Source organism: Lolium perenne, chromosome 4 (assembly GCF_019359855.2).
Source record: "Lolium perenne isolate Kyuss_39 chromosome 4, Kyuss_2.0, whole genome shotgun sequence".
Taxonomy (NCBI): domain Eukaryota; kingdom Viridiplantae; phylum Streptophyta; class Magnoliopsida; order Poales; family Poaceae; genus Lolium; species Lolium perenne.
Genome location: NC_067247.2, coordinates 15,509,212 through 15,522,261, shown reverse-complemented (window position 1 = coordinate 15,522,261; position 13,050 = coordinate 15,509,212).

Sequence of the window (13,050 nt, the reverse complement as noted above, 5' to 3'; positions counted from 1 at the left end):
TATCAACGACTTTACTTGGCACAACAATGCACAAAACTAAGATAAGTAGAGGTTGGTACAGTAGTAAACAACTTCCAAGACTCAAATATAAAATAAAGTACTGTAGTAAAAACATGAGTTGTCTCCCATAAGCGCTTTTCTTTAACGCCTTTCAGCTAGGCGCAGAAAGTGTGTATCAAGTAACATCAAGAGACGAAGCATCAACATCATAAGTTGTTCTAATAATAGAATCATAAGGTAACTTCATTCTCTTTCTAGGGAAGTGTTCAATACATTTCTTGAGAGGAAATTGATATTTAATATTACCTTCCTTCATATCAATGATAGCTCCAACAGTTCGAAGAAAAGGTCTTCCCAATATAATGGGACAAGATGCATTGCATTCAATATCCAAGACAACAAAATCAACGGGGACAAGGTTATTGTTAACCATAATACGAACATTATCAATCCTCCCCAAAGGTTTCTTTGTAGCATTATCAACAAGATTGACATCCAAATAACAATTCTTCAATGGTGGCAAGTCAAGCATATCATAAATTTTCTTAGGCATAACAGAAATACTTGCACCAAGATCACATAAAGCATTACAATCAAAGTCATTGACCTTCATCTTAATGATGGGCTCCCAACCATCCTCTAGCTTTCTAGGAATAGAAGCTTCACGTTCTAGTTTCTCTTCTCTAGCTTTTATGAGAGCATTCGTAATATGTTTTGTAAAGGCTAAATTTATAGCACTAGCATTGGGACTTTTAGCAAGATTTTGTAAAAACTTTATGACTTCAGAGATGTGGCAATCATCAAAGTCTAAACCATTATGATCTACAGCAATGGGATCATCATCCCCAATGTTGGAAAAAATTTCAGCAGTTTTATCAGAAGCGATTTAAAGTAGCTTTTAGCAGTTTCCGGCAGTTTTGCAGGCTTTGCATTAGAAGTGGAAACATTGCCAACACCAATCCTTTTACCATTATTAGTAGGAGGTGCAGCAACATGTGGAGCATTAGCATTGCTAGTGGTGGTAATAGTCCAAACTTTAGCTACATTATTCTCTTTAGCTAGTTTTTCATTTTCTTCTCTTTCCCACCTAGCATGCAATTCAGCCATCAATCTTATATTCTCATTAATTCTAACTTGGATGGCATTTGCTGTAGTAACAATTTTATTTTCAATATCCTCATTAGGCATAACTTTCGATTTTAAAAGATCAACATCAGAGGCAAGTCTATCAACCTTAGAAGCAAGAATATCAATTTTATCAAGCTTTTCCTCAACAGATTTGTTAAACGCAGTTTGTGTACTAATAAATTCTTTAAGCATGGCTTCAAGACCATGGGGTACACTCCTATTATTGTTGTAAGAATTTCCATAAGAATTACCATAACTATTACCATTAACAGCAGGATATGGCCTATAGTTGTTACCAGAATTATTCCTATAAGCATTGTTGTTGAAATTATTACTTTTAATGAAGTTCACATCAACATTTTCTTCTTGAGCAACCAATGAAGCTAAAGGAACATTATTTGGATCAACATTAGATCTACCATTCACAAGCATAGACATAATCACATCAATCTTATCACTCAAGGAGGAGGTTTCTTCGACAGAATTTACCTTCTTACCTTGTGGAGCTCTTTCCGTGTGCCATTCAGAGTAATTTATCATCATATCATCAAGAAGCTTTGTAGCCGCCCCCAAAGTGATGGACATAAAGGTACCTCCAGCAGCTGAATCCAATAGGTTCCGCGAAGAAAAATTCAGTCCTGCATAAAAGGTTTGGATGATCATCCAAGTAGTCAGTCCATGGGTTGGGCAATTCTTTACCAAAGATTTCATTCTTTCCCAAGCTTGTGAAACATGCTCATTATCCAATTGTTTAAAATTCATTATGCTACTCCTCAAAGATATAATTTTAGCAGGGGGATAATATCTACCAATAAAAGCATCCTTGCATTTAGTCCATGAATCAATACTATTCTTAGGCAGAGACAGCAACCAATTTTTAGCTCTTCCTCTTAATGAGAAAGGAAACAATTTTAATTTTATAATGTCACCATCTACATCCTTATATTTTTGCATTTCACATAGTTCAACGAAATTATTGAGATGGGTAGCAGCATCATCAGAACTAACACCAGAAAATTGCTCTCGCATAACAAGATTCAGTAAAGCAGGTTTAATTTCAAAGAATTCTGCTGTAGTAGCAGGTGGAGCAATAGGTGTGCATAAGAAATCATTATTATTTGTGGTTGTGAAGTCACACAACTTAGTATTTTCAGGAGTACACATTTTAGCAGTAGTAAATAAAGCAAACTAGATAAAATAAATGCAAGTAACTAATTTTTTTTGTGTGTTTTTGATATAGAGAGCAAGACAGTAAATAAAGTAAAGCTAGCAACTAATTTTTTTGTGTTTTGATATAATGCAGCAAACAAGAAAGTAAATAAAATAAAGCAAGACAAAAACAAAGTAAAGAGATTGGATTGTGGAGACTCCCCTTGCAGCGTGTCTTGATCTCCACGGCAACGGCGCTAGAAAATATGCTTGATGGCGTGTAATACACACGTTTGTTGGGAACCCCAAGAGGAAGGTATGATGCACACAGCAGCAAGTTTTCCCTCAGTAAGAAACCAAGGTTTATCGAACCAGTAGGAGCCAAGAAGCACGTTGAAGGTTGATGGCGGCGGGATGTAGTGCGGCGCAACACCAGGGATTCAGGCGCCAACGTGGAACCTGCACAACACAACCAAAGTACTTTGCCCCAACGAAACAGTGAGGTTGTCAATCTCACCGGCTTGCTGTAACAAAGGATTAGATGTATAGTGTGGATGATGATTGTTTGCGAAGAACAGTAAAACAAGTATTGCAGCAGATTGTATTCAATGTAAAAGAATAGGACCGGGGTCCACAGTTCACTAGAGGTGTCTCTCCCATAAGATAAATAGCATGTTGGGTGAACAAATTACAGTCGGGCAATTGACAAATAGAGAGGGCATGACCATGCACATACATGATATGATGAGTATAGTGAGATTTAATTTGGGCATTACGACAAAGTACATAGACCGCTATCCAGCATGCATCTATGCCTAAAAAGTCCACCTTCAGGTTATCATCCGAACCCCTTCCAGTATTAAGTTGCAAACAACAGACAATTGCATTAAGTATGGTGCGTAATGTAATCAATAACTACATCCTCGGACATAGCATCAATGTTTTATCCCTAGTGGCAACAGCACATCCACAACCTTAGAACTTTCTCACATCGTCCCATTTAATGGAGGCATGAACCCACTATCGAGCATAAATACTCCCTCTTGGAGTTAAGAGCAAAAACTTGGCCAGAGCCTCTACTAATAACGGAGAGCATGCAAGATCATAAACAACACATAGGTAATAGATTGATAATCAACATAACATAGTATTCTCTATCCATCGGATCCCGACAAACACAACATATAGCATTACAGATAGATGATCTTGATCATGTTAGGCAGCTCACAAGATCCGACAATGAAGCACATAAGGAGAAGACGACCATCTAGCTACTGTTATGGACCCATAGTCCAGGGGTGAACTACTCACTCATCACTCCGGAGGCGATCATGGCGGTGAAGAGTCCTCCGGGAGATGATTCCCCTCTCCGGCAGGGTGCCGGAGGCAATCTCCTGAATCCCCCGAGATGGGATTGGCGGCGGCGGCGTCTCAGTAAGGTTTTCCGTATCGTGGCTCTCGGTACTGGGGGTTTCGCGACGAAGACTATATGTAGGCGGAAGGGCAGGTCAGGGGGCCACACGAGGGCCCCACACACCAGGGCCGCGCGGCCAAGGCCTGGGCCGCGCCGCCCTGTTGTGGCGGCGCCTCGTGGCCCCACTTCGTAAGTCCTCCGGTCTTCTGGAAGCTTCGTGGAAAAATAGGCCCCTGGGCGTTGATTTCGTCCGATTCCGAGAATATTTCCTTTGTAGGATTTCTGAAACCAAAAACAACAGAAAACAGCAACTGGCTCTTCGGCATCTCGTTAATAGGTTAGTGCCGGAAAATGCATAAATATGACATAAAGTATGCATAAAACATGTAGATATCATCAATAATGTGGCATGGAACATAAGAAATTATCGATACGTCGGAGACGTATCACCGTCGAGCATGAACCTTTATTGTAAATTTCATGTACATCATGTGTGTATGGGAAAGACAATTTTCCTGGCCTCAGGGCATCATCGTGCCAAAGACTAAAAGAGGGGGCGTTGTATTCAATTGGGTCGTATAGCTGGCACGACGCCTATCAACCAAACATCCCGATGTCATCCTCAATTTGCAGCGAAATCCGTGCTGCTCCTTGAAGGCGTTTATCGATCCAGTCGTGACCGTCTAGCTGCCACGGTGCCAGCCGACCAGATCGAAGGGTTTCACAGCTTCACGCTAACCGCACTGGCGCGTTACACTGCTCCCGTCATTAAGCCACCCCCATCGTGGAGGAGAGCATAGTATTGCCCCCGGTGTTGTTGTAGAAGTGTCGTGGATAGACATGGTTGAGGGATGCCCCGTGCCCCCTGTAGAAGCGTGAGCGCCGACTTGTCGTCGGTGAAAGTTGATGTTGTGCCGACACACCATCGGTAAAGTGTATGTTGCCCCCAGCTCCGTTGCCGAGGGTGACGCCGAGTACTTGGCGCCATTGATGAAGCTTAGCGTTGATGTAGAATGCCACGAAGAATGAGGATGTTGCCCCTATCTCCCGTGGGCTCATGCGAGATTGTTGGTGACAGGGCGGCATAGATTGGTGCCGCCGCTTGACACTAGTGACGATGTAGGCCGTCTAGTGTTGATGTAGGTGTATGGACACGTGAGTGTCACTCCGTTTGCATTTGTGCTTGGCTGCATAGAGTTAGTCCGAAAAAAAACCAACTAGAGAAAGCCGAGACAAAACGTAATCAAGGAAGAATGAAGAACAAATAATTTTTTGTTTTTTTTTAATGTTGGCTTTTCCGCGTGCACACTAGCTATGAGCGTGACGTCAGAAAAGGCTGCCGAAGGACTTAGTCATCGGGAACCGTCGAAAGACCATGACGATCATAAAACAACTTTTCCTTGCGGGTATGTATGTGTGTAGCGTGTTTGAGGGTAGTGTGCTTGGAATGCGCCCGAGGGACAGCGGAAAATCATACCCTAGCCCATCGGAGCAATGAGTAGCCCCACAGCTCCACCATGCTTCCTTCCGTGCCTCAAGAACCCAGAGACATGGGTGAGGAAGAATTGCGGTAGGTGGTTTTGGGATAATGAGTTAATGACTTGAAAGCTTTTCATGCCTTGGCGAGGGGTGGTGAATGACTATCAACCGCCTTCTTTCTAGTGGTTCCCTACATTCTGGGGGACTTGTATACTTGCTTCTGGAGTTGATGGAGACTTTTTTTGTGAGGACTTCTTGGAGGGACACATTTGTGATGTCCTTTGACTTCATGAGATTCTTTCCTCTTGAGGATTTCTTGAACTTGCTTCGAGATTGCTTCATCATTCTCGTTTTTTTTTGCTTCGTTCTGGGATCGCTTGATATTTCTTGGAGATTGTTGGTGTTTCCTTGGCGGAACCACCTTCAGAACTTGGAAGATAGCCATCCACCTTGGTGGATGATGCGTGCAATTAACACACGTCCGTTGGGAACCCCAAGAGGAAGGTGTGATGCAGACAGTAGAAAGTTTTCCCTCAGAAAGAAACCAAGGTTTATCGAACCAGGAGGAGCCAAGAAGCACGTTGAAGGTTGATAGTGGCGAAGTGTAGTGCGGCGAAACACCAGGGATTCCGGCGCCAACGTGGAACCTGCACAATGATGGCGTGTAACTCACACGTTCGTTGGGAACCCCAAGAGGAAGGTATGATGCGCACAGCAGCAAGTTTTCCCTCAGAAAGAAACCAAGGTTTATCGAACCAGGAGGAGCCAAGAAGCACGTTGAAGGTTGATGGCGGCGGGATGTAGTGCGGCGCAACACCAGGGATTCCGGCGCCAACGTGGAACCTGCACAACACAACCAAAGTACTTTGCCCCAACGAAACAGTGAGGTTGTCAATCTCACCGGCTTGCTGTAACAAAGGATTAACCGTATTGTGTGGAAGATGATTGTTTGCAGAAAACAGTAGAACAAGTATTGCAGTAGATTGTATTTCAGTAAAGAGAATTGGACCGGGGTCCACAGTTCACTAGAGGTGTCTCTCCCATAAGATAAACAGCATGTTGGGTGAACAAATTACAGTTGGGCAATTGACAAATAAAGAGGGCATGACCATGCACATACATATTATGATGAGTATAGTGAGATTTAATTGGGCATTACGACAAAGTACATAGACCGCCATCCAACTGCATCTATGCCTAAAAAGTCCACCTTCAGGTTATCATCCGAACCCCCTCCAGTATTAAGTTGCAAAGCAACAGACAATTGCATTAAGTATGGTGCGTAATGTAATCAACAACTACATCCTTAGACATAGCATCAATGTTTTATCCCTAGTGGCAACAGCACAACACAACCTTAGAACTTTCTCTCACATCGTCCTGTGTGTCAATGCAGGCATGAACCCACTATCGAGCATAAATACTCCCTCTTGGAGTTACAAGCATCTACTTGGCCAGAGCATCTACTAGTAACGGAGAGCATGCAAGATCATAAACAACACATAGATATAACTTTGATAATCAACATAACAAGTATTCTCTATTCATCGGATCCCAACAAACACAACATATAGAATTACAGATAGATGATCTTGATCATGTTAGGCAGCTCACAAGATCCGACAATGAAGCACAATGGGGAGAAGATAACCATCTAGCTACAACTATGGACCCATAGTCCAGGGGTAGACTACTCACACATCACTCCGGAGGCGACCATGGCGGCGTAGAGTCCTCCGGGAGATGAATCCCCTCTCCGGCAGGGTGCCGGAGGCGATCTCCTGGATCCCCCGAGATGGGATCGGCGGCGGCGGCGTCTCAGTAAGGTTTTCTGTATCGTGGCTCTCGGTACTGGGGGTTTCGCAACGGAGGCTATAAGTAGGCGGAAGGGCAGGTCAAGAGGCGGCACGAGGGCCCCACACCACAGGGCCGCGCGGCCAAGGGGGGGCCGCGCCGCCCTAGGGTGTGGCCCCCTCGTGGCCCCTCTTCGCCTCCTCTTCGGACTTCTGGAAGCTTCGTGGCAAAATAGGACCCTGGGCGTTGATTTCGTCCAATTCCGAGAATATTTCGTTACTAGGATTTCTGAAACCAAAAACAGCGTAAAACAAAGAATCGGCACTTCGGCATCTTGTTAATAGGTTAGTTCCAGAAAATGCACGAATATGACATAAAGTGTGCATAAAACATGTAGATAACATCAATAATGTGGCATGGAACATAAGAAATTATCGATACGTCGGAGACGTATCAGCATCCCCAAGCTTAGTTCTGCTCGCCCCGAGCAGGTAAAACGATAACACAGATAATTTCTGGAGTGACATGCCATCATAATCTTGATCATACTATTTGTAAAGCATATGTAGTGAATGCAGCGATCAAAACAATGTATATGACATGAGTAAACAAGTGAATCATAAAGCAAAGACTTTTCATGAATAGCACTTCAAGACAAGCATCAATAAGTCCTGCATAAGAGTTAACTCATAAAGCAATAATTCAAAGTAAAGGTATTGAAGCAACACAAAAGAAGATTAAGTTTCAGCGGTTGCTTTCAACTTATAACATGTATATCTCATGGATATTGTCAACATAGAGTAATATAACAGGTGCAATATGCAAATATGTAGGAATCAATGCACAGTTCACACAAGTGTTTGCTTCTTGAGGTGGAGAGAAATAGGTGAACTGACTCAACAATAAAGTAAAAGAATGGTCCTTCATAGAGGAAAAGCATCGATTGCTATATTTGTGCTAGAGCTTTTATTTTGAAAACATGAAACAATTTTGTCAACGGTAGTAATAAAGCATATGTATCATGTAAATTATATCTTACAAGTTGCAAGCCTCATGCATAGTATACTAATAGTGCCCGCACCTTGTCGTAATTAGCTTGGACTACCGGATCATCACAATGCACATGTTTTAACCAAGTGTCACAAAGGGGTACCTCTATGCCGCCTGTACAAAGGTCTAAGGAGAAAGCTCGCATTGGATTTCTCGCTATTGATTATTCTTCAACTTAGACATCCATACCGGGACAACATAGACAACAGATAATGGACTCCTCTTTTATGCATAAGCATGTAACAACAATTAATAATTTTCTCATTTGAGATTGAGGATATATGTCCAAAACTGAAACTTCCACCATGGATCATGGCTTTAGTTAGCGGCCCAATGTTCTTCTCTAACAATATGCATGCTTAACCATAAGGTGGTAGATCGCTCTTACTTCAGACAAGACGAACATGCATAGCAACTCACATGAAATTCAACAAAGAGTAGTTGATGGCGTCCCCAGAAAACATGGTTATCGCACAACAAGCAACTTAATAAGAGATAAAGTGCATGACGAGGCGGTTCCTCGGCAATGCCCACCATGAGGGGCTTGGGTTTTAGAGAAAGGCGACGACGGAAGTTCCGGGAGCGAGGCGGTACACGACATACCCAGGTTCACGCCCCCGCGGTGGAGGGTCGCTACGTCCTGCTAGCAATCCACTATATGAATATATGAGTACAGGGGGCCGCCATAGGCGGAGTTGTTGGATCTAGTCTATTTCTAACCCGCGGGTTGCAGTGTCTAGGCGTGTTGCCTCTAAAATTATGTTTCTGATTGTGCTTGTCCCTAAGGGGTGCCCCTGCCTGGCTTTATATATCAGCCAAGCTAGGGTTTACAAGAGTCCTAGTAGGATTCATGTTGGAGTCTTCTTTCCTTGTAGTCCAAGTTGATATTCCTTGCGGGTCCAACTTGTCGAGTCCTTGTGCTGGTCCAGCTTCATAGTTTCCACTGGGTATGGCAATGTCGAGTACCCGAAGGGTTATGCCCACGACAGTAGCCCCCGAGTGTCTGGCCGAAGTGAAGCTTCGGGCAGGGACTCAAGTTTTCTTCATCGAATGTCTTTATTATCTGCTGAATCTTGTGCTTGATGTAGAGTCGAAGTTGCTTTCTGTCGGGTGCGCGAAGCGCTCCCGATGGGAGTAGCCCCCGAGTCTATGGGCGGGTGCTTGCAGCCACGCATAGACTCAAGTTGTACTACTCGAAGATCTTGATTGCTGATGTCTTCAACTTTATTCTTCTTTGTTGGCGAAGTTGCCATATTTTTTATCGGGTGCGCGACTAGCGCTCCCGATGGGAGTAGCCCCCGAGCCTGTAGATAAATATGAAATAGTTATGTATAGGGTGTAAAAAATACTAAGTCAAATGCCGTACATGTCCTCGCGTTCCGAGAACATGATGCGATAACTCTGATGATTTCACTGATAGAGGAGTTGACGATTTGGATGATTGCCCAGAGGAGCCGATGATTTGGACGATGGCCCAGAGGAGTCGATGATTTGGATGATTGCCCAGAGGAGCCGATGATTCGGATGATGGCCCAGAGGAGCCGATGATTTGGATGATGGCCCAGAGGAGCCGATGATTCGGATGATGGCCCATAGGAGCCGATGATTGGAATGATGGCCCATAGGAGACGATGATTTTTATCGGGTGTGCGTCCAGCGCTCCCGATGGAAGTAGCCCCCGAGTGTGGGCACTGATGCTTGCAACCGTGAATAAACTCAAGTCGAAATAGGTATTTTGGCTACTTCATCCAAGTGTTTGGATTGCGTAGTCGAGACCTTTTGTTCGGTAGATACATGTATATGTATTTTTACCGTGTTAATGCCGTTGGCAAATTTTGAAGGAGCAAATCTTAATTGCCCGTTAGATGTATGTATACTAGTTGGTCAGCAAATCATTATGAGTGATCAGCTCGTGTTGCAGGTTTTGCTAAACCTGTTGTATGCGCAACTTTGCTTTCAACCGAATGTAAGTCTTGACCGTGGGTCGTTTTCGTACGTGTTTCATGATCCTTGCTATCTGCGGCACTCTTTGAGGCATCTATAGCAAAGGAAAAGAGAAAGGTCCCCGTTGCTTCATGATCCTTGCTATTTGCGGCACTCTCTGAGGCATCTATAGCAAAGGACAAGAGCAAGGTCTTCGTTGCTTCATGATCCTTGCTATTTGCGGCACTCTTTGAGGCATCTATAGCAAGGGACAAGAGCAAGGTCTTCGTTGTATTTGCATCATAACACTCGTAATTTCAGAGGCTTTTTTATTATCCTTGCTATCTGCGGCACTCTTTGAGGCATCTATAGCAAAGGAAAAGAGCAAGGTCTTCGTTGCTTCATGATCCTTGCTATTTGCGGCACTCTTTGAGGCATCTATAGCAAGGGACAAGAGCAAGGTCTTCGTTGTATTTGCATCATAGCACTCGTAATTTCAGAGGCTTTTTTATTATCCTTGCTATCTGCGGCACTCTTTGAGGCATCTATAGCAAAGGAAAAGAGCAAGGTCCCCGTTGCTTCATGATCTTTGCTATCTGCGGCACTCTTTGAGGCATCTATAGCAAAGGACAAGAGCAAGGTCCTCGAAATAATCTTCAGGGGACCGTGAGCATAGTCAAATCTTCAAGGGACTGTGAGCACAGCCAAATCTTCAAGGGACTGTGAGCACAGTCGAATCTTCAATGGACCGTGAGCACAGTCGAATCTTCAAGGGACGGTGAGCACAGTCAAATCTTCAAGGGACTGTGAGCACAGTCGAATCTTCAAGGGACTGTGAGCACAGTCGAATCTTCAATGGACCGTGAGCACGGTCGAATCTTCAAGGGACTGTGAGCACAGTCGAATCTTCAATGGACCGTGAGCACGGTCGAATCTTCAAGGGACTGTGAGCCCCGAGGTTCGTTGTAATATACGAACAAGGTTCCTGACGATGCAGTTCGGGTGTCCCGAATTACTGCAATTCTTTAAAACTTGAGTCTTCATATCTTCTTGGGCTCCAGCGAACCGACGCTCCCGATGGGAGTAATAATCTTCATATCTTCTCGGGTTCCAGCGAACCGGCGCTCCCGATGGGAGTAATAATCTTCATATATTCTCGGGTTCCAGCGAACCGGCGCTCCCGATGGGAGTAATAGTCTTCATATCTTCTCGGGTTCCAGCGAACCGGCGCTCCCGATGGGAGTAATAGTCTTCATATCTTCTCGGGTTCCAGCGAACCGGCGCTGTCCAAGATAATCCACGCGGCGAGCGCAGCCGAAATAATTGCGCCATCCAAGATAATTCATGCGGCGCACGCAGCCGAAATAGTCGCGCCGTCCAAGATAATTCATGCGGCGCGCACAGCCGAAATAGCTGCACGGCCAAAGATAGTCCGTGCGGCGGGCGCAGCCGAAATAATTCCGTAGCCAGAGATAGTTCATGCGGTAAGCGCAGCCGAAATAATTCCGCGGACAGAGACAGCCCATGCGGTAGGCGCAGCCGAAATAAATCCGCAGCCAAGATAGTCCATGCCAGGCAAACGTGGTCGATGAAGAGGATGCAGTCGATGTAGCGGACCCGTGATAGGTGAGCATCCGAATATATCGGGTCCGTAATGTCGGGTTCGCGGAAGGCGAGCCCCCGAGTAAGAAGAGTGCGCGATGGCAGGCGCGGTCAACCGAGCAGGGCAGTCGACGGGAGAGCTCCCGAATATATCAAGTCCACGATGCAACAAGCGAGCTGCTGAGCGTGGCGACTGTGCGCGGTGAAGCAGTCGAAACTTGTTCCGATCTGATGGTTCTTGTGTCGGATGGCAAAAATCATGACAGTAGATCTTCGACAGACGAGTCTCTAAATATGGAGACTATACGTGGTCGCAGTATCCGAAACTTTATTTCAATCATTGACGCGGCAGATGAAGTTAACTCAGTGGCTTGTAACCGAAGATCCAACGCTCCAGCTGAGTCGTAAGAAGGACGCGAAGCTTCTTAAACAGATGGCTATGCAAATAGCACGTAGTTCTTTTCTTGTCTGACATCAATTGCAACTTGTTTTCCGTTGGGTGTAAGTTGATCCTCATAACGTATAGGCAATTAATTTACTATCTTCTGTGTGACGCTTTTCCCTAGGAATTGATCCTCGCTAGCTGTTCTTTTTTCCTTCCTTCTTTTGGATTGACACTTCTGCTGTATCAGACCGAGTCGCGACCGGTTTACGGCTTGCGTTGATCGCTCGCGCGGTAGACATCTTCGGTTGTACGGAAATTGCCAGATCCGATCCATATGTTAATGATGAACTCGTTGATGTCGTCGAACATGATTAAAGATCCCGCCCGGATAACAAAATCCAGTCATCGTCGTTCCCACAGACGGCGCCAATTGACGAGGCGGTTCCTCGGCAATGCCCACCATGAGGGGCTTGGGTTTTAGAGAAAGGCGACGACGGAAGTTCCGGGAGCGAGGCGGTACACGACGTGCCCAGGTTCACGCCCCCGCGGTGGAGGGTCGCTACGTCCTGCTAGCAATCCACTATATGAATATATGAGTACAGGGGGCCGCCATAGGCGGAGTTGTTGGATCTAGTCTATTTCTAACCCGCGGGTTGCAGTGTCTAGGCGTGTTGCCTCTAAAATTATGTTTTTGATTGTGCTTGTCCCTAAGAGGTGCCCCTGCCTGGCTTTATATATCAGCCAAGCTAGGGTTTACAAGAGTCCTAGTAGGATTCATGTTGGAGTCTTCTTTCCTTGTAGTCCAAGTTGATATTCCTTGCGGGTCCAACTTGTCGAGTCCTTGTGCTGGTCCAGCTTCATAGTTTCCACTGGGTATAGCAATGTCGAGTACCCGAAGGGTTATGCCCACGACAGTGCATAAGTACATATTCAATACCACAATAGTTTTTAAGCTATTTGTCCCATGAGCTATATATTGTAAAGGTGAATGATGGAATTTTAAAGGTAGCACTCAAGCAATTTACTTTGGAATGGCGGAAAATACCATGTAGTAGGTAGGTATGGTGGACACAAATGGCATAGTAGTTGGCTCAAGTATTTTGGATGCATGAGAAGTATTCCCTCT